Here is a 22893-nt window from a genome sequence, read left to right as displayed (position 1 = left end):
TATTTCAATACCCTTGAATGAATCTCAAACAGCCCCATGGATCTCACTACTACCACCTTCTCTAAGTATCCCCTAATCTGTTTCTGCCCCACTACTAGTTGCCCCTCTCTATCTCAGCAAGTTTGAAGACAACACCAAGCTGAGTGATGTGGTTGACACGCCTGAGGGATGGGATGCCATCCAGAGGGATCCAGACAAACTCGAGAAGTGGGCCTGTGTGAACCTCATGAAGTTCAACAAGGCCAAGTGCAAGGTCCTGCACATGGGACAGGGCAACCCCTGCTATCAATACAGGCTGGGGAATGAAGGGATTGGGAGCAGCCCTGTGGAGAAGGACTTGGGGATACTGGTGGATGAAAAGCTGGACATGAGCCAACAATGTGCACTCACAGCCCAGAAAGCCAACCGTATCCTGGGCTGCATCAAAAGAAGCGTGGCCAGCAGGTCGAGGGAGGTGATTCTGCCCCTCTACTCTGCTCTGGTGAGACCTCACCTGGAGTACTGCATCCAGCTCTGGGGCCCTCAGCACAAGAAGGACATGGACCTGTTGGAGTGGGTCCATAGGAGGGCCACCAAAATGATCCGAGGGCTGGAGCACCTCTCCTACGAGGCCAGGCTGAGAGAGTTGGGGTTGTTCAGCCTGGAGAAGAGAAGGCTGCGAGGAGACCTTATTGCCACCCTTCAGTACTTAAAGGGGGCTTGTAAGAAAGATGAGGACAGACTTTTTAGCAGGGCCTGTTGCGACAGGGCAAAGAGTAGTGTTTTTAAGCTAAAAGAGGGTAGATTTAGACTGGATATAAGGAAGAAATTTTTTACAATTAAGGTGGTGAAACACTGGAACAGGTTGCCCAGCAAGGCCTATTGTGATAGGGCAAGGGATAATGGTTTTAAACTAAAAGAGGGCATGGTAAAAGTAATAGAAAAATTAAGACTGCTTTCCAATACCCTTCTGAATGTAGCAGTGGTATTTGTGATATCAAATATAATCTCTTCCACCAAAATATTCTAATTCTGTCTCTGGTTACAACCAGTGCTTTTGTCATTCTACCTGAGTGACCTACTTGCCAAGTATCAGCAACTCCAGCCATGATGTTTCTTTTCTTTATTGCTGAAGGCCCATATACATTTAAAAACATATTCTGTTGTCATACATTTTCCATCTTTGTATTCACTTTAAGATTTTCATGGCTATCTTAGTGTATTTTGTAGCTGATGTATTTAGCAGGACCTGATAGAAAATCAGTTTATGTGTGTTTGTGAGTAAATGCCATCACATGGGAAGAGAAAAGGAATGGCAAAAAGTACATAATGTTCTGTTGTTAGTATCTCTCCAAATTAGTTTGATGAAGGAAAAAAGAACAGCAATTTCTGTGCTGATTAATTTCCAGTCAATGGAAGTGGAATTGCCATCAGTGCTTCCAAACAAGGCCAACATAATTTTAAGTGCTATGGCAGTCATATGTTGTAACATTGTTCATAAAAGGAAAATAGCATTTCAGTTGACCACAGCACTCAACAAACCTTGAGTGAAAATCACAGGTCTATGGTTTGGGTTTTGGGTTTGGTTTTTTTTTTTTCCATTCTCTGTGAATTCAACACAATTTGTGAAGTAGGAGCCTCAGGTTATAGTTACCTTCACAGCTGACTCTTTGACTCAGCACTCAAGTGTATAAAAACAAGTTTAAAATAAGGTCGTCAAACTTGTTTTCATCCTTTCTTGCCAAAACAATACCTCCCTCCTTGCCAAGGACAATAAAAGTGGTCCAGTCCCTGACCTGCTTTCAGTGTCCCAGTCCCCTGCAGGCATTTTCCAGAAAAACAAACAAACAAAAAGTTAAATCCACAGTGATGGTGATAATAGAGCAGTGGGGGGAATGAAACTCATTTGTGGAACTCCTTTCTTAAAAATGTCCTAATGACTGCCTGAAAAAGTCATTTCAATAATGCTTAGTTTTCAGCACAACCTGAAAATGAAAGTCTTCCAGCAAAGAGAATGACAGTGATGCATCCCAGAATCAAGCTTCAGGATACTTCCACAGGAATTCCTTGGGAGGTAGGTTATGGTAGGTTCAAATAGACTTAAGCAGAGAAGGAAACTGAACAGAGGTCTTCCACCTCATGGAAGAGTGTTCCAAACACTGAGCTGCTGCATTAAAGAAGACCTTACTACCTCATCCTCTGATGATTTTGGTTTTTATATCTAGAAACAAGAACCACATATAGCACATTCAACTCAAATTTATAAACACTTTCAGAATTTCTGAAACAAACTTTTTAGTAACTTTAACTGTAGAATTACAGAATCACTGAGCTGGGAAGAAACTTTGGAGATCATCTAGTCCAGCTCTAAGCAGGGTCAGCTAGAGCAGGTCATCAGTACTGTGTCCAGTCAGGTTTTGAGTTACCTCTTTGGGCAACCTGTTCCAGTGTTTCACCACCTTTGCAGCAAAAAATGTTTTTTCTATGTTTAAGTGGAATTTCCTATATGTCATTTTGTGCTCATTGTTTCTTGTCCTTTCACTGAATACTACTGAAAAGAGCTTGGCTCCCTCTTCTTTACACCCTCCCATCAGGTTTTTATATATCCCATTACATGATGAGATTCCCCTTCTCCCCCAGCCTTCTCTTCTCCAAGCTAAACAATCCCAGCTCTCTCAGCCTCTCCTTGTATGTCAGCTGTTCCTGTCCCTTAACCATCTTCATGGTCCTGAACTGGACCTGTTCTAGTATATCCATGTCTCTCTTCTACTAGCGAGTCCAGCACTGCACACAGTGCTCCAGATGTGGCCTCACCAGAGCTGAGCAGAGGGGAAGGATGCCCTCCCTCAGCCTGCTAGCAATGCTTTTCCCAGTGCAGCCCAGAATGCTATTGGCCTTCTTTGACACAAGGGCACATTGTCAACTCGTGGTCAATTTGTTGTCCCCCAGGATCCCGATGGCCTTCTCTGCAAAGCTACTTTCCAGATAGTTGGACTCTAGCCCTGGCATTTCTCCAGCTTGCAGGTCTCTCCTGCCTCTGCTCCTGTGTATTCTCTTTTCCTTTGGCATCTCTCCTGCTCTGGCAAACCTCCTGCCCTGGCATTTCTCTTGTGTTTAGTCGTCACTGCCCTTTCTTAAATATGTTTTTGCAGAGGTACCATAAACTCATCTGATTGGTTCTAGTTTTGGCACAGAGTGGGTCTGCTTTTTCTGTTGCTGAGCTGGCTGGAACCAGCTGACCAGCACAAGGCAGTCCTTGACCTCGTCCTGCACAGGTCACCCCTGAAGCCCCTCCCTCCACACCAAACCCCTGCCAATTATGTTCAGTACGTTCCCCAAGGGCAGGATTCAACACTTCCCCTTGTTGAACTTCATGAGGTTTCTGTCAGCCCATTTATCCAGCCTGACCAGGTCCTTTTGAATTGCAGCATGACTCTCCAGTGTATCAGCCACTCCTCCCAGTTTTGTGTCATTTGCAAACTTGATGAGGAAGCACTCTGTCCCATCATCCAGGTCATTCATTAATAACAGCATTGAACAATACTGGCCCTGGTATTCACCCCCGGGGTACACCACCGGTGATTGGCCTCCAGCTAGACATCATGCTGCTGATCACAACCCTTTGAGCCCAACAGTTCACCTCATTTATGTAGCCCAAACCTCACCAGTTTGTTGAGGAGGATGTTTTGGGAGACAGTGTTGAAAATCTTCTTAAAAACAAGATGAACAACAACCACTGCTCTTCCCTCAGTTACTGAGCTAGTCATTTCATTGCAGAAGGCTATCAGGTTTGTCAGGCATGATGTCTCCTTTGTAAATCCATCCTGACTAGACTTAATTAGCTTCTTGTCCTTCGTACGTTTTAAAATGCCTGCTCTGTCACCTTCCCAAGGAATTGAGGTGAGGCTGCCTAGCCTGTAGTTCCCCAGATCTTACTTCTTGTCCTTTTTGAAGATAGGAGTGACATTTGCTCCCTTCCAGTCCTCAGGATCTGCCTTTCAAAGGCAGTTGAGAGTGGTCTTACAATAACACTGGCCAGCTTCCAAGCACTCACGAGTGCATCACATCAGGCCCAACAGACTTGTGTCTGCCCAGTTTGTTTAAATATTCCCTAACCTGGTCCTCCTTCTCCAAGGGTAAGTCTTCCTTGCTTCAGATTTCCCCACTGGTCTTAGGGGCGTGGGATTCCCTGGGGTTCTTGAAGTCTGATTTTACCAGTAGAGGTTGATGCATTCAGTAGTACTGCTCAGATTCAGCGAGCCAGTTTCAGCCTGGTTTTCTAAAGCGCTAAGAACTGGCAGCTCCAGAAGTTTTAAACTAAAGTTTGGATACTTCGTTTTCTCACTCTGCAGGTTGGCATCTAAAATTCAGTAATCTTTCCTGAAAGTATTAATATTCCTGCCTACTGTTCTCAATTAAACAATGTCTCATATGCTTCCAGGACCATGGTGCTTTGCACCTCATCCTGAAGTGCTAAATAGCTGTGCTGATGAACACCAACCATCAGAGAACACCTTTACAAACACACATCCCTGCTTTACTTTTCATGTAACAGACCTTGCATAGCAAAAAGGTGTTCTCTGCACCTGTGCATCTGTAATTACTGGCAAATTGTAGATTTTTATAAAGAAAGAAGTAACAAAAATGCAAACAAGATTAATATATTTGTTCCAAGGTCAGCTCTTGAAGGCTTGGTCCACCAGTTCATCCCACATCAGTAAGCTGCATTCACAAAAGAATACAGGTTGGAGGTGATTGCTGTATTCTGTACATCTCCTCTCACCTGGATTTTAATTGAGGATTAGGTAGCTATAGAGAAAATCTAGAATGTGTTCCTAAACGAGATGCTCAGTGTTTGGTAGGATGAATGTGGGACTTTCTCTTCCATTTTTTAAGTACTATAGCATTAGGTGGCCCAGGACACTAAGAAAGGTAGCCATTCTGACACCTGGATTTTTTTTTTTTTTCTGGTCTGTTGTGTCTGGACAACTGGATAATTCCCTGAAATTCAGTTCTCTGAAATTAAAATAGAAGAGAACAACAACAACAAAGTATGTTTCTATGTGATCATTTAATATACGTAAGAATTTATTGCAGCAAAATATTAATAAAACCAGAAACAACAGTAAATGACTTATAAAATGTAGGAACTTTCCTTTTCCTATCCTGTTTTGGTGATAATTTCTTGCTATAATTCCTCAGTATACACTGCATTGAGGGAGTATTTATTTTTGATTAAACAGGCATTTTGGAATTTGAGTCCAACATGATTTTAATTAAAGGTTGACATTTCCATTTTCCATAAAACCTTTTTGTAATTAGATCTGTTGTAGAAATAATTACTTTTTCTTTTTACTTACATATATGAAACTGTATAATTATTTCTAAATATAAAAATTATGTGGACTAATGTTTCTTGGAAAGGTTAGGGACTTTATTCCAAAAGTAATTTTGACTACACATAATTTATAGAGTACCTTAATATTGATACTTATTTCTCAAACTACTTCCAAAAGGCAGGGTAATTATTTCACACAGAGTAACAGAAGACTTAATGGTCAAAAATTTGTCTTACAAAATTGACTGTTGTTATTGTTAAGGGCTGTTAGCAGTGGCCACCACCTCCAGCAGCCCTGGCCGAGGACTTCCTCCTGCCCGGCCACTGGAGCCCAGCCTGGTGCCCCAGAGACCGGGAGTCTCTGCCCAGGCTGAGGGATGCAGCTGCCCCTTTCTCTTTTGCAGGTTCATCCAGTAGGGAAACCGAGTAGGTGTCCCAGATGCACAGGACACACACAAGACATGGACATGGCGGGCTACACAGAGAGGACGCTGCCTTCTACAGCACCTACATGTAGGACTCACATCAGAGATGAGCACAGGGAGCCCCATCCCCTCCTCCCCTTGGGCTGGCAGAGACTGAAGGTCCCTAGTGCGGGCACGCACACAACACTCCAGGCTCACAAGCACATGCACAGTTGCAGAACCCCCAATTACCAGCGTGGCCCCTCTGTCCATTTGACACCCCTGCCAGGACCCCAGACCCTCTTACCCACCCCATGGGTCCCCGATTTGCCAGCTGGTCTGGCTCAGTGCTTGCTGCAAAGAGACATACGCACTCACATGCTCGTTGCACAGGCACCCCACACTCACCTGTCCCCACGGACCCTCTACCCACCTGATATTCTTGCTCCAACCTGGGGCCTCCTATGTGCTGGTGAGTCCAGCTTGGAGTTTGCTGTTGGATGACAGATGCGCTCCCCACACACACATGGTTTGGGGGTGATACAGACACTTGCCCCCCCCCGCAACCAGCACCAGGCACATGGGCTGTGAACAGCAGTCCTGCTCCAGCCACCGGTGCTGTGCTGAGCCACACGCTCACCTCACACCAGCCCCCCAGTAGCTGGCACTCAGTCCTTGCAGTACATGGGACAGAGGGTGAGATTATGCAGAGAGCTAGTTAAGAAATGATGTAATAAGAATCATAGAATCGTTTAGGTTGGAAAAGACTTTTAAGATCATCCAGTCCAACCATTAACCTACACTACCAAGTCCACACTAAACCAATCAAGGGTAGACTAGACTAAACCGTGTCCCCAAGTGCCACATCTACCCGTTTTTTGAACACTTCCAGGGATGGTGACTCCACCACCTCTCTGGGCAGCCTGTTCCAATGCTTGACTACCCTTTCCGTGAAGAAATTGTTCCTAATATCCAACCTAAACTTCCCCTGACGCAGCTTAAGCCCATTTCCTCTCGTCCTAAAGAAGACAGGACAGACTGCGGTGATCAGATGCAGAGCTCCATCAGACAAGCATGTGGAGTGACCCCGTTTTACATGCAAGCAGCCCCTTTTGCACCCCTTTCTGTTAGTTCCCCCCTTTGTTCCTCCCTGCTCCCCCTTCCCCTGCACATTCCCTCATCTGTGTGCACAGCTCCACCGACGCCCCTTCATCACCCTCCACCCTCAGGTTTGCAAAGTCTGGGTTTGCTTGCAGCCTCTTGATAGCCCACCGACTGACTGGGTTTGTTTCTTGTCTTTGTCTCCGTTAGGTTTGTCTGTCAGGTTTGTGTCTCTGTATGTTCTCTTTTATGGCTTCTTTCTTTTCTAATTATCCCCTTTTTGCATTGAAAAGGTCCTTGACCATACACCCTTAAAGGAGCAGATGCTCTCTTCTTCCGCACACCCTTGGAGTTGGCTGGATCACATGTCTATTCCTTGTAGGCTTCAGAAGGAAAGAGTCCAGAATATTGAGTCATAGTTTAACTCTGCCACGAGGTATGATATTAATTATAAAAGCTAAATATGTATTTAATCTATTACTGCCAAGTATTTTTGGTGCTTCCAGACATGAAAGCAAGCCCCTGAGTTGAAGAGCTTACCATATTTAAATAGAAGGTAATTAGAAAAAAGGCTCACTTCATGGAATTTGGGTTAATCTTTCTAGAGACATGCTATCCTCAGTGAATGAAGAAGCGTCTCCAAAAGGCTATTCAGACTTACTCTTAACTCCCCTAGAGGAAATCCTTTCTCTTTCTGGAGAAGCAGTCTTGTAAAACTAACTTTGTAAGAGACATTGTCAACACTACCAGCCCAGCGTCAGTCAACTGTGGCAAAAAAATGCTCTGCTTATTCTTCCTCCATGCTCTCCATTTGTATGCCATCCCACATTTGCCATGCCATACCCTGAGAGGAGGGCTGCAGGTCTGGATATGAAAGCCCAAACAACATACCACAAAGAAGGTGAGAAAGAGGAAAATTGTGAGAAGAGAAAGAAAATTAAACGGAAGTGAGAGAGACTATGCCCAGTATTAAAAGTATCAAAAAATAGAACTAAACAGTACCAGGGACCTAATCTAGGTGCTGGAAGGGCCTGTGTAGACTGATCTTCAAATGTGCATCATCGCATAGCCCTACCTAGAGCCTTCATCAGCAGATACTTCCAAATCTGTCAGTGTCCATGGCCTGGTTTCTCTCCTGAGGGAAGCAGGATTAGAGCACGTTGGTGCATGTTTCAGTTCTGATCAGCAGAGACACAACTTTAAAGTAATCCCAGGCCTCCCCATTTACGCATACCCTGACTCAATCTCAGAAGGAACATCCCTCTTTACTAGGTGGGAAATTAATGTGACTAATCTCCTAATGTAGTTTCCTAAACCACGGTCAGGCAGCATGGAAGTTGCCCTTCATTGCCTAATTAAAGATACATTTTCTATTTGACACCTTTTGAAGCAGATGATGTGTTGTGATTATATGTTCATATTCAACATACTGATGATTCTGCAGTATTTTCTCACAGTCAGCCCTGGAGTCTTGAAATAATTCACACCTCTGATGATATTTCTTGGATTAAACCACAGGTTAAAGTGAACTGCTAGTTGAGCTACAGAAGGCATACTTGAATACATCTGTTGCTGTTAAGAAATCTTAGTGAGAAAATCAATTGTACCTCCCTGCTACATTTGGCAATATAAGTTCTAATATCAAGCAAAGAAAATTGCTTGTTATAAATTAATGCTTCATTTTTCATACTAGTCATTCATTCTCACAAGGGATAACTGTTATACATTCAAAGTACACACCTTTTTCAGAAGCAGCATTTAAATACATGTATATACAGTCAAAATTAGAGTCCAAAACATTGCTTGGAGTACCCAAACCTGATAGTGCCTGAACTTACTGGGAGCCCCTGTCACTTTGTCTATGAAATTTTCAGTGTCCGGTTTGTTTGGTTTGGGGCATGATGTCTGTTTTTTCAGTCTTAGACTCTCAGTACCATCTTTCCATGAGAATCTATCCAGAAAAACAGTGAATGAAAGCTAATATGCAGTGAGGGATCCCATATGGCAGGCAGTTAAAGAACACTCCTTAACATATGTCTGCAGGATCTGGCTCCTCAAATAATAAATTTCCTGACTCTTTCTCTTAAGCTGGGACTGAAGAATTGTTTTTACTCACCAAAAAATGGGGAGGTCTTGCCCTCCTTAGCATGACAGCTTTTAACTCTGTGCTTCTCTCTGCCAGGATATTGTCTTAGAGAAGGGTTTTGCTGCCCCTCAGTAAAGCTGGGCCACTGTGGCAAAACAACTCATACCTGAGTGTATCAGAAAGCAGATGAGCAGATGAGATGAACAGAGGAGCACGATCACGTAGCCTACTGCTTCAGGTCATGTAAGGAATGGAAACCGTGCCCTTTACTCTGATAGCAGGCACTGTCATCACCATCTGTGCAGGTCTTTTTAAGAATGTAGACAAGTAGTCTGAAGAGAAGAGTCTAGACTCTGTGGCTCCTCAGTGGACGAAGGATAAATCTATATTGGTGCTTTCGCTCATACTGAGAATGTACTTTGCAAGAGAATCTCTGAAGCTTCCTCATTGACTGTGCTTTGATTCACATCATGCACATGCAAACTGAATTTATTTTGGGCGGAACCGAACTGGAAGGTGTGCTCCTGATATGATCCTCCCTTGTATTTATTTTGACTTTAAACCAAAAGCAATGACCAAAATGTCCATTTCTTTAATTTTCCCAATCCCATTCTGTTAATGCAGGATGATTTCAGTAAGTCTAATTCCTAAATATTCGTAATTTAGCATAGATTTCTATTTATATTGATTAAATATTTATGGCAAAAGCACACAAATTTTCTATGTTGATGTCCATTCATTAGTAATGGGTCAATTTTGAGTTAAAATTTAGATGTTATCTTTTAAATGGTAAGATTATATTCTCTTTTTTTTACATAAATCTAATCTGTAAAACTCACAAATGAAATTACTGCTTTCCTCTCCTATCTGCTAATACATTGGATTAATAAAATGTCATGAAATAAGAATTAATAAACCGACATAAAATAAGTATTGTCCCCTTAAGTATACTCTTTCAAGGAAGTAAATTCTTTCTTTCTTTGCATGTGTTCCTTCTCTATTTTAATTATAAATTTCTATCACCAGGAAATCTCCCCCTAGCTATATCTATCTATGCCTATGCCTGTGTCTATATCTATATGAGTGTGTGTGTGTGTGTGTGTGTGTGTATTAATATATATAAAACAAATCTGTTTATGGTGCATCACCTACCCATGCTGCACAGTAGTTTATTTAATCACCAAGCATCTAAAACATAATGTCATTTTACCACTACAGACACAAAGTCCAATCTCGTGTAGACTGTAGTCTTCTTAATGCATGTAGAACTTTGGAATTATGCTGGATATGCACTTTTGTAAAATTAATATCAAAAAAGTCAGATTTAACCAACAGTTTTCAAGGTTTGGTAGCTGTAATGGAATGTATTTTTCCTATTCAAACAGGAAGCAGACATGGGCTGGAAGGAGACTTGCAGAATTTAGCAGTGAATATTTCTGAGTTCTGCAGCCTCCTTTAAGCCACTATTAACTATCAGATCATTCTTGCTGATGTTTCAAACTCTACCTGCGAAGAGTAGGTGGATCCTCAGCCCTTAGGAACTCACTCTTTCAAGGTTGCTTTGGCTAAATATACCTCCAGTCTGTATTACTCAACTTTTCTGACTTACAGATTATTTAAACTTTAAAAAATATAAATACTTGTTTAAGTTTTCCTCAGATTTGTAATTTTTAATATTGATTTTTTTCATTTTCCTTTATATAAATTGCAGCAGTAAATCTAATACAATATATTTGAAGAGTATTATATATTTTTCATTTATCTTTATACTAAATTAAATTATCTTTATACTAAATCAGAGTATTTTTCAGAATTTGCTAAGTTTGTTAACATGTAAGGATGTGGTAGTTGTTTTCTACTATGCAAAATTATGCTGTCATTTGTATCTATGCACATCCACAGTTTTAAACTGAGGTCTGAGTTTCAGTCTCTGAATTCATTAATCTACCCAGTAATCTGAAAAATCTGAATAATCCAATATTTTAAATGACAAATATGTTTGATTAACCAGCATTAAAATCTGAACAGACACAGTTCTATAACGTAGATACAAAATGGGAAAAGCACTGTATGTTGCTAATGGAATTTCCACAAATTAACACAACTCTCCTACAATTTGTACAAAAGCAACAATTATTTTTTGTAGAAAAACTGTGTATCACCTATTCATTAGTATGCAACAGCTACTCTCTAAACTATTAGCCCATAATGGTAACTTAAAAATAGCTATAATTTCTATGATGAAAGAAAAAGACACAGAGTATTAGCCCACAGCAATGGAAGAAAACTATTCGAACACCATAATGACAGATAATCCTAAGAACATAATTTTTTTAAAAAAATCATACTATTAATCTATTTAAAGTGGTGTATGAAAAGGTGCAATTATTAAAGAAGACAAATATCGTGCAGTTAAACTAAATTTTGAGATTTTAAAGGTCTGATAAAATATATCTAGTTCAACAGTAGTTGAAAGACTCGAGCAAAGTCTAAACTATACAATCTGATATTGCCTGTAAGTTCTACAATTAAGTACCTTTTTCAGGTCTGCCAAGAAACCTTTTCCCAGTGAATTTACTGAGATTTAGGAACCACGTGGATAGAGGCTCAGCAAATCACAAAGTCACCTAAAACAATGAAACCAACTCCCTGCCTGCAGGATTTAGAACAAATATCACTAATAATAGTGCCTCTTGTAATTTGCCTTTGGCAAGGACAGACTGCAAAAGTGATTCCACTGGGCCAGAACTAAATCATTTCAGCTCAGCTACTTCTTGTTTATTTTACTTCCTGCTCAAGGGTAAGAGCTAAAATAAAAGAAAGTACTGCACAAAGTAAAATGTGAAGGGTCACATTCTCCCAGTTTAATAGCAGTCCATACTCAGACAAACCACTTAAAAGTCAGAATGTCTTGGATGGAAGTTGCGCAAGAAGATCAGCCATTGATGCCTTGCAGTCATGAGAATTGAAGTAGATCTTTCACAGATGTTAAGCTCCATGTGAAACCAATCCTTGATTCTCTTTTTTTTTTTCACTGAAGAATCATCACATTTTACATCGTGTAGCCAAAGAAATACAGGAAAATTTGTACTGGCAGCCTGCCACATTGGCGTAACTACAAAGACAATTCTGGACAATGAAGACATAAGATACAGCCATTACCCTTGGGGCAGAGTGCAATTCACAGAAGCACAGAATCACACTATTGCTGAGGTTGGAAGGGACCTCTGGAGTACATCTAGTCCTACCCTCTGCTCAAAGCAGGGTCAGCTAGAACAGGTCACCCAGGACTGTGTCCAATCAGGTTTTGAATGTCTCCAAGGATGGAGACTCCAAAACCTCTCTGGGCAACCTGTTCCAGTGTTTGATGACTCTCAAAGTAAAAAAGGGTTTTTTCTATGTTTGAGTGGAGTTTCCTGTACTCAAATTTATGCACATTGCCTCTTGTTCTTTACCTTGATACCACTAAGAAGTGTCTGGCTCCATCTTCTTATTACCCCTGACCTACACATTGATATATGTGTATAAATCTTCTGCAGGCTGAACAGTCCCAGCTCTCTCAGCCTTTCCTTGGATAACAGATGCTCCAGTCATCTCTGTGGCTCTCACTGGACCCACAACAGTATATCCAGGTACTCCTGTACTGGGGAGCCTAGGACTGGACACAGCACTCCAGATGTGTCTCACCAGAGCTGAGCAGAGGGGAAGGATCATCTCCCTAGACCTAACGGCAATGTTCTTCCTAATGTAGCTCAGGATGCCATTGGCTTTCTTTTCCACAAGAAAGCCTCATAGTCAGCTGCCTCATGGTCACTTTGCTGTCTGCCAGGAGCCACAGGGTATTTTTCTGACAAACTGCTTTCCATCTGGTCAGCTGCAAGCCTGTACGCGTCCATGGGATTATTCCTTTCCAAGTGCATTTGATTTTTTGACACACTTCTCCAACTACCACCACCTCTATCATAGTCCTTCCTTGACGAGCTTGAGGCGTGGGGAGTGGGAGGTAGAAGACATTCTGAAAGGTAGCAAGGAACCCAAAGGCTTCCCAAATACAGCATCCACAAACACCCTTCCTGTACTGTAGAGTATTAGGCAATACGGCCAATGTTCAGGGTGTCTATCACAAGGATATACATTTACTCCTCCAGTCTATCACAAGGATGCATGTTTACTCCTCTACAATATACATTTTCTTCAGTGTCTTTTCACATCAATCTGTCAAACCGTCTGCTTACCTACAAAGAGAAAATATGGTTTTCATGTCAAGGAGTAATATGGGTCTTTATTATTCTAGGCAAGTCTTGAATAAGTACAGTACCTAGAAAATATAAATATGAACATGACTTTGTTGAAATATCAGATCTAAAGCTGTTCTTAAAAAGAAGATAACCTTGTCACAAGAGGAAGGAAAAAGAAAGGTACATGGAAGAAAGTCATGTACTTTCTCTGCAGTTTTGTCAGTTACATTACATTGGATTTTTGAACTTAACTTCATGAAATGGAAGTGCACATCTTATTGTTGGTCAGCCAAAAGTTAGTGAAAATGCTACGTTGCACTTATTTTCTTTGTCATTCCCTCATATTTTTGATTATGTCACTGGATGAGAGGGAATTGATTTTTGTTTCGCCAAATTAAACAAGGTCTCTCAGAATGACATTTACATGGACTGTGATCCCAAGTGTGACCTGAACTAGTGTGGATTTAGAATTGCAGTATGTAAATGGGAGCACAATCGAACACTATGCAAGTGTCCCTCCATTGAATAAGTTTTGTTATCTGATGGGATGTTTTATTGTTCAGGTTTTAATTACTTACTTCTGATTGATAAAATTTTGTGTACAGAAAAGAACATAAAATAGGGCTGTAAGGGATCTTGAGAGGTTGTCTAGTCCAGTACCACCCATGATCAGTTATCCCTCACCCTGCTCAGATAAGGTTATTAATCTAATCTGGTTTTATAAGCATTCTGAGATGAAGATTTCATAACCTATTAAAATACCTATTCCAATACTTCTCTAGCCTTACTTTAAGAACACTTTCCCTAATATGTAAATCTTCCTTGCTATAGCTTAAACCCATTGTTTCTTGTTCTATACTGAGTAAGAAAGAGCAGGAAGAATAGAAATGTCTCTTCTTTTCTTTGCAGTAACTTTTTGTGTACTTGAATGCTGTTATAAAGTCTCTAATCTGCTTTTCTTCAGCCAAAAAACAACTTATTCAGTCTTCCTTCAGAGGCCACTTTTTCTAGACCTTTTAATTATTTTGTCGTTCTTCTTTGACTCTTCCCAAATTGATCCATGGTTTCTTAAACAGTGATGCACAAGGACTGGGTACACTTCTCCGGCTGGCATCTTGCCAATAATGAGTGGAACAGGTGGATTATTCTGCATGTCACTTGTGTTTGTGAAACTAGGCTAAAATTTTGCCTTTTCTCACAGTAAGAACGAGACATTCTTTTATTTGTTTATTTGTTCGCAAATTCCAGGCCCTTTTTTGAAGAAATGAGGCCTGGTCAATATGCTGTTTATTATTCCTTTCTAAGTGATTTGGTTTCACTGAATTGCATCCTGTTTATTTTGGATTATTTCTTTATTTTTTTGAGATTATTTTGAATTTTGATCCTCTTCATCAAAGCACCTGAATCTATTCCAGCTTGACATGACCTACAACACTGACTTCCACAGGTTTGTAGGGACTCACGGTTTACTCCCAAACAGTCTGTAGGCAACAATTACAGGCTAAAATTGTCTATGCTGGACAATCTCCATCTCCCTGGAAAAGTTTTGGAAGTTCACCATTTGACTGAAAACTGTTAGAATAAACATAGCTTACAGTTGCATCACATGAATGAGCCTAATGTAGTATTTTAACTAGTAGACGTTGAAATCAACAAACAAATAGACCTCATCTATTAAACTATTTATTTAGGAAACCTTTCTGTTTCAAGTACAGATGGTAAGACTATAAATTTAATAGGTTCAAAAATCAGTAGTGTTAGCTATCCTAAAGAATAGCTATAATATTAAGAACAAATATATAATTAAAAAGGCATGAATATTTTTCAGCTGTGTTCAAATGGAAGATTTTACAATTCACCTACATGACCATGAGCTCTGCTGTGTATATGAACCAGCCACAGATCACAAAAATGTTGTTTTTTAAAGGCAATCTGTAACTATATATGCCAAACTTTCAGAGAATACAATAAATTTAGGTAATTTTTAAAATCATATCTCACATACATATGTAACAGGTTCCATTGTACTTGTTTTGTATATTTGGGCTATTTATGTTGGAAAAGGGCTTTTGTTTTAGTAGACATAAATTTGAAGTATTTATCCAGCTCTGATGACAGCTGACGATAGTGGCAATGAGGGTTCAACCAGCTGTAAAACAGATTGTGGGATGGGTAATTTCCTGTGCTGCTGGAATCTGAAAGCAGGGCTTGGAGGTGAGGTGGTAGCCCAGCAGACATATGGCTAAACATTGTACATAAGAACATGCTGCTACAAGAAACACTTGCTCAAATGGACACATAAGCTGCTTGAGGAATACACATGCAAGAATAAATATTAATGTTTTCATGATTTTAATTATTTTCTGCCCATCCCTGATACTCCTCCAGAGTTTCTAGAGCTGGGATTATTTCAGTAAGTGATTTGGTAGTCCACAGTTTGAAAAACAGATTGCACCTGGATGTGAAATGTGAACATTTGGGACAGTACAGTTATTGTTCAGGGTGTGTAAAATGCTTAAGCAAAACGCAAGTTCTCCACTGGAGGCAAGTGTGCCAGTTGTATGTAACTATTGGCCACAAATTATAATCAGTAACTGTTAAACTGAGTTTTACCTAATTATTCTTTCACAGTTGTGTTTGGTTTTTTTGTTTTTTTTTTTTTTTTTGTAAAAGGAATGCAAGTCTGCATTCTTGATATTATCAATGAACTATTATCTAGGAAAATCAAGGAAGATTGACTAAATCAATAAATAAGTCTTTTCAAAAGACTAAACTGTCAGGTGTGATGCAAAACTATTTTCCCAGTGTTTTTCATACAATATTTGATGCTTTATCCTTTTAAGTCCATTTAAAAGCATGCAAAACACAGTTAAGGTGGTGTAGCTCTTAGACCAACGCAGTGCAAATAGAGGGCTTAGGACAATGTTCAGAATATCTTTTCCAGATTCCCCAGCAGGATGATTCAAAGCTTCTAACTTTAACATTTTGGATCTCCATAAAGGCAATGGAAAGAGATAAATGAGGATCAGAACACTAATTCTTTAGCTGAAGGTGCTTGCCCACTGAGCAGCGCTCACTTTTTTGTAAGGTAGCTGAAGAGCAGAGGTAGATCCCACTGATCCAGTTAAGTTTGATGACTGAAATACCTCTGAAGTGAGAAACTTGCTTCCAGTTTTTCTGTGTCCCAAGGAAGTTCAAATCCACATATTTGAACACAAATCCAGTCCCAGGGCATTCCTAAATAATCTGCTGGCTACACCCTATTGAAATTGGCTTAACAAGCAGCCAAGAACATTAATACTAGAATGGGTACCAAAAGAAGGAACCTGACCATGTAGCCCAGCGGTTAGCTGGTTAGAGGTATGTAGGAATCTGAGGTCTAGTCCTGTTACAGTAATTTTTCAAGAGATTCTTCAATATAAAACACAGAAACGATCCTGGCAGCAAGGATTGGGATGACAGGTTTCTTCTTTGCTTCCTCCATCTGAAGAATCTTGCTTTCTCCCTTTAGCCCCACAGGACAGAAATGTCAACAGGGATAATCTCCTAATCTGTCAAGCTTTTAGCTTACTGATCATGTGTCTCTCCTGGGAGTTAAGAAATACCAATGGAAACCTCTTCAGAGGGAGGCCTACAGTGCAAGTTTCCCATTAAATAATGGCTGAGACCTTTATTTAATAAGGTTGACTGTACTCTCACCTCTTTTTCAAAGAATCAGTTTTTCTTTATTTAAAGGCACCTGGAATCAGGAGAAGACTTGATCTGTAAACTTCTGTTTCACTTAAACATGTATCTCCAGGGAGGTAATTAACCCCAAGGGTAAACAAATTTCAGAAGCACATCTCAACATTTTTTATTGTGTAACTTATGTGTTACCTCTGCTCAGCTTGTGTTCTTTTGTGAATCTGACTGCTAGACACATTACACTTCACGGGACTTCCACTGCAACGTACAGGAGCTGTAGGTCTGTGAATCTGTCCTGGGGATACTCTCAGGCATTAAGGAAGGGCAAGGCTGGATATGTGCCTTGTGAATCTGCACATACATAAATTCATTGCACATCATCATCAAATAAAATTCAGCTATATATCATCCTCTTTCAAATAAAAAGCAGTTTAAAAACTTTAAATTGGTGAAGTGACTCAGCAGCAATAAAGCAGTATTAGCCACCGAGGTGCCTGAATCAGAGGAGGCTTACATAGTGCTGAAAGTCACAGTCCTGGAATTTAAGTTAGCCCTCAAAACCTCAACATCCAGCTTTAGTCTTGCTTCATTATTTCCTGCAGCATTTCCCCTAAGTCAAAGATGGATCAAATATGGGATAAGGGAAACCAAACTACTAACCAGCTCAAAACCTCCTTTGCTCTTTGCAGTTTGTCACAGGGAAATGCTGGAGGGATTAAAATGCTAGCAAGGACTGTAAATACATGTTAAGATTACCCTGAAGCAATCCAACACTACAGCAGTAAAGTCTCATGTTACCATACTCATATATTGATGAAATGTTTTGCAAAGTACCATTCGGGAAAAACAGAAATAAAAGCAAAGAAGATAGTGTAAAACTTTGCATTAGTAATGTGATAAACTGTAAAGGAATAAAAATAATGAAATGTAGAAAGTAGAATCTGTTCCAATCAAAATCAGTCTGGAAAAGAAAAGCACATTTTACAGGGAAATGCTTGGACTCTATTATATGATCAGTTTCAAGTGAAAATAGGAACCTCTACAGTCTTGTAAAAGAGAAAATACCTGTAGTACTTGTACTCTTTATAGGATTTTCTGCTTTGAAGAATATAGAGAACATCATTTATTCATGATGTGACCAGGTACTCATGAGAATGGATCCTCTTTCAGACTTAGCTCTAGAAAATAGTGAGAGCTTCAGTGAAGATCTGATGATAGACACTAAACTTAAATTGAGTAATCACAAGTGATTCAATTGAATGGAAAATAAACAAACAGAATGCTAAAGCTAAAGCTTTATTTTTTCCAAGAAGGAGTCTGTAGCTAAGGGTTTGACTTTAAGAACTGACAAAGTGCTTTAAGTTCCATCCTTTCTTTGCCTGCCATCAGTCACAGATTCCTATCCCTTGCCTCTTCATCTCTTCATACAAGTTGGAGATACCATTACTTGTGCCTTTTAAGCTGGTAATTTACTTTGCTCTAAACTGGACCTATAAAATGACATGATTAGGAAAAAAAATTATCATTTTCTTGTTGTTAGAAGACTCGCTGAAGTCAGCGGGGGTCAGGTTGCTCAGAGACTTGGCTGTAATGTGGCATACAGAATTTAAGCTGAATATGAAATTTTGTGATGCTTGCAGCTTGCATCAAGATGAAAACACGTTGAGGCTCCATGTCTCCACAAATGAAAAGCTATTTCATACAGAATATTAGAAATAAGAGACTAAAAGAACTAAGGAGAAAATATAGTGTACTGAAGAAAGCTGAGCTACATCTTGCAAACTGCAATGAACTACAAAATGCTGATTCAAAAGCCATAAAAACCAAACTAAATAGGAAAGTAGAACTGGTCCTACACCAAGAATGAGGAAGAAAATCTATGTGTGATACCCAAACAAAGGAATATTGTGTCTTTGTTTTCAGCAACACTGTTTTTTTAAAGTATTGGACTGTTACTGGGAATAAGGCTACAGAAAAAGAAATACTGAATTTAAGGAACACACACAAGAATACTGCATCCTGTAATCTCTCAACCCTGAATGAAGTAGCAGGTGAATTAGTACTCTGATAGTTATGATTTTTAATAAATCCCTCAATCTGGGATTTATGCTGCATGACCATAGTATAATGCCCATTCATCTAATGTCAAGATTTAAGGGGAAGACAGGCTTCAGTGGATATGATTAGAGTTAAGCAAGTCCCTAAGCCAGAAACCTGAACACAAAGAGTCTAAACTTTGCCTAATCAAAATCGTGATCAGAATTCTATGTCACGAGCCCATCTTTAATTGAAATTGATCTCAACAAGTGTTGAAGAAGGAAGGGGGCAAGTAAGGCCAGTGTGGCTAATTAAGAAGTATGAAGCAATAAATCAATAAGCATAAAATGCTCACAAACCAAAAACTGCTTAGTACAGAAAGTAGGGAGTGTGACTACAGTGAAGATAGAAGCAATCTTAGGAACAGAGATGTAAAAAAGAACCTTTTAAATGGGCACAGCTAAACAATATTTCAAAGCTTAAAAGTGTGTTGGCTATGATTAGTGTCCTCTGGGACAACTGTTTAGAGCCCATTATCTGGTATTTGTTTGAAGTCATAGAATCATAGAACGCTTTGGGTTGGAAGAGACCTTTAGAGATAAACCAGCTTCTAAAATGTTTTAGGGGGTTTGTTCATGTCTGTTTGTTAGTTTTTTAATATTTTAGAGTTTATGTGAGGTTCCTAGATCTATTAAGCTTTTTTCTGAACACTCTTCAACTATGTCACAGAAGACGTTAAAGATGAGATAAATAATGAGCTCTCCATACCACTGTACTTCTGAGCACACACAGTGCCTGATTTGGCTCCTGTAGAAAACTCTCTAACTGACTGGGAACATGCCTACTGACTTGGGGCTGGGAAGCTCTGAACCACGAGATTTCTAGCTTGCTTTTTTGGATATAAACTTCTACACTCTACATTAAAGTTACACACGAAGGATATAAAACATCATTTGTAGTGTTAAACATAGTTTGGTTTTAAAATAGCAAGCATCAAATGCTCACTGTGAGCTGATCAGGATATGTAGCAAAAAACTCAGAACTAGCAAGTATATTGAGATAAGCAAAACGTATCAATGTCTTCAGACATTGAATACATTTCTGTCTCTTTATTCAAAATTTAAACTCCCCAGGAACTCCTATAATCCCTCAGACCATTCATTTTAGCCTAGTTTGGCAACCCTTAGATGTCTGAAAGGGAGTCTGAAGCTGTTACTATATCAGCTTCTTTTTATCTAATAATAGATGGCCATATTATGTGTTTCCCAGCATAATTCAAAGCAGGTCCCTAGCAATAATGACAGTTTAAGGATGTGCTAAACTGTAATGATTTGTATCTAATATTGTGCCAGCATTGAATAGTCAAGATTCAGTGGACCCCTAACTGCTCTTCCTCTCTAGCCCTGTTTTCTTGTTAATGTAGGGAAAAAGCCTGCTATAAAGTAGTCTAGTTTAAACAAAGTTAAGAGTTGTTCTATGAAATTATTTGCTAGTCAAATTTCTATTTTTATCTCCTGCATATGCCTTATGCTGATATTCCATTCCTTTATTGTCTAAAATAAGAGGGTCTTTTTAAAACTAAAGGCTAGTATACTCAATACCACACGTCAGCTTTTCCGTTTCTTTAGGAAAAAGTATTATTTACAAACATCCTATTTTCATATATTGCAGATCACTATTTAATGTAAGGACTATTTCTTTGCTGTTTCTCATTCCTGTTTTTATGATGTTAACCACAGTAATTTATTCCATTAAGATATGAGACAAGTATTAAAGAAATGAGTTGAAAATTATCAAGATAATATTTTTCCACATATTCTCAATGTTTATTCAACATCATCCTTTAGTAATAGCTATTACTGACAGAGACACTGTAATATCTTTGGCAGCCATACTGTATTTCTTTGTGTACACACATGTGGATATCTGTCGTGGTTTAACCCCGGTGGCCAACTAAGCACCACCCAGCTGCTCACTCACTCCCCCCAGTGGGATGGGGGAGAGAATCGGAAGAGCAAAAGTGAGAAAACTCGTGATTGAGATAAAGACAGCTTAATAGGTAAAGCAATAGCTGTGCGCACAAGCAGAGCAAAACAAGGAATTCATTCACTGCTTCCAATCAGCAGGCAGGTGTTCAGCCATCCCCAGGAAAGCAGGGCTCCATCACGCATAATGGTTACTTGGGAAGACAAATCCCATAACTCCAAATGTCCCCCGCTTCCTTCTTATTCCCCCAGCTTTATATGCTGAGCATAACATCATATGGTATGGGATATCCTTTTGGTCAGTGGGTGTCAGCTGTCTTGGCTGTGTCCCCTCCCAAATTCTTGTGCACCCCCAGCCTACTCGCTGGTGGGGTGGGGTGAGAAGCAGAAAAGGCCTTGACTCTGTGTAAGCACTGCTCAGCAATAACTAAAACATCCCTATGTTATCAACACTGTTTTCAGCACAAATCCAAAAGATAGCCTCATACTAGCTACTATGAAGAAACTTAACTCTAGCCCAGCCAAAACCAGCACTGTGTCTGACAGATGTAAACGGGACATAAAGAGGACATTTACACACAACTGTTCTTAGAGTAGCTTCAAAATTTTTGTAGTTATATGGAAGGATATCAGTCTACCATTCCCCTCACAGAGGTAGAGCATGATTTCCCAGTCAAAGGGATTGCTCTCTTTTTACAGTGTTAAGTTTGTATGGTTTGGATATATGTCTTGTTAAATCAAGATGGTCTTTTGGCTAGAATACTCATTCTTCCTAGTTTTGTAATTCAGGTTCATTTGAACCTTTTAGTGACTAAGGAATACCACTAAATGTAATCTATTTTGCTAGTCTGGAAGAACTCTTCTGGTTAGAAATGTATTCCATTTTTTATACTAAATACTATAACAGCTGAAATCAACTTAATTTATTTTTATAAGTATTAATAAGTCACTGTCGTGGTTTAGCCCCAGCCAGCAACTAAGCACCATGCAGCCGCTCACTCACTCCCCCTACCCCAATGGGATGGGGGAGAGGATCGGAGGAGTAAGAGTGAGAAACACTCCTGGGTTGAGATAACAACAGTTTAATAATTGAAATAAAGTAAAATAGTAATGATAATAATAACAATATAATAATAATATACAAAGTAAGTGATGCACAATGCAATTGCTCATCACCCGCCAACCGATACCCAGACAGTTCCCAAGCAGCGATCGCTGCTCCCCGGCCAACTCCCCCCAGTTTATATACTGAACATGACGTCATATGGTATGGAATAGCCCTTTGGCCAGTTTGGATCAACTGTTCTGGCTGTGCCCCCTCCCAGCTTCTTGTGCACCTGGCAGAGCATGGGAAGCTGAAAAGTCCTTGACTGGCATAAGCAGTACTCAGCAACAACTAAAACATCAGCGTGTTATCAACATTCTTCTCCTACTAAATCCAGAACACAGCACTATGCCTGCTACTAGGAAGAAAACTAACTCTATTCCAGCCGAAACCAGGACAGTCACACAAACACACACACAGTCATGTCATGATGTCATTACTCACTGAGCCACAAGGCATAAATTTTCTCTTTCAGGTTATTATCTTCGCCAAGTGGCAATTGCTGAATTAAAACCAGTGTTTTGTTCATTAACTGTCTTCATGACAAACCTAAACCAAAAAAAGATAATATAATTTCACAAAATAAGTAGTCAAATTTTGGAAATTCTTCTCAGAGCAGGCTGTGCATGTTGAAAATATGGATAGGCTTAAACAACAAAATTATGGGACAAAACCCAACATGTTACTGAATACAAATATTCTAGCTCAAGGATCGCTGGAAGCTGGGAGGTTATTTGTAGGAAGTATCATTACATGCTTGTATTCTTATGTTCTTCCTGGGCATCTGCTGCCAGCAACTGAGGAAGAATACCATATCTGACGGACCTTTAGTTTGCCTCAGCATTGCTGTTTTGCTTCCATTGTACTGTATAGACCCTAGGTGTGGCATTTAGCCACACATACATAATGTAATGATATGTGATATAAGCAACTGAC

The sequence above is a fragment of the Pelecanus crispus genome, chromosome 3 (assembly GCF_030463565.1).
Source record: "Pelecanus crispus isolate bPelCri1 chromosome 3, bPelCri1.pri, whole genome shotgun sequence".
Classification (NCBI taxonomy): domain Eukaryota; kingdom Metazoa; phylum Chordata; class Aves; order Pelecaniformes; family Pelecanidae; genus Pelecanus; species Pelecanus crispus.
Note: the sequence above shows the minus strand (reverse complement) of the source record.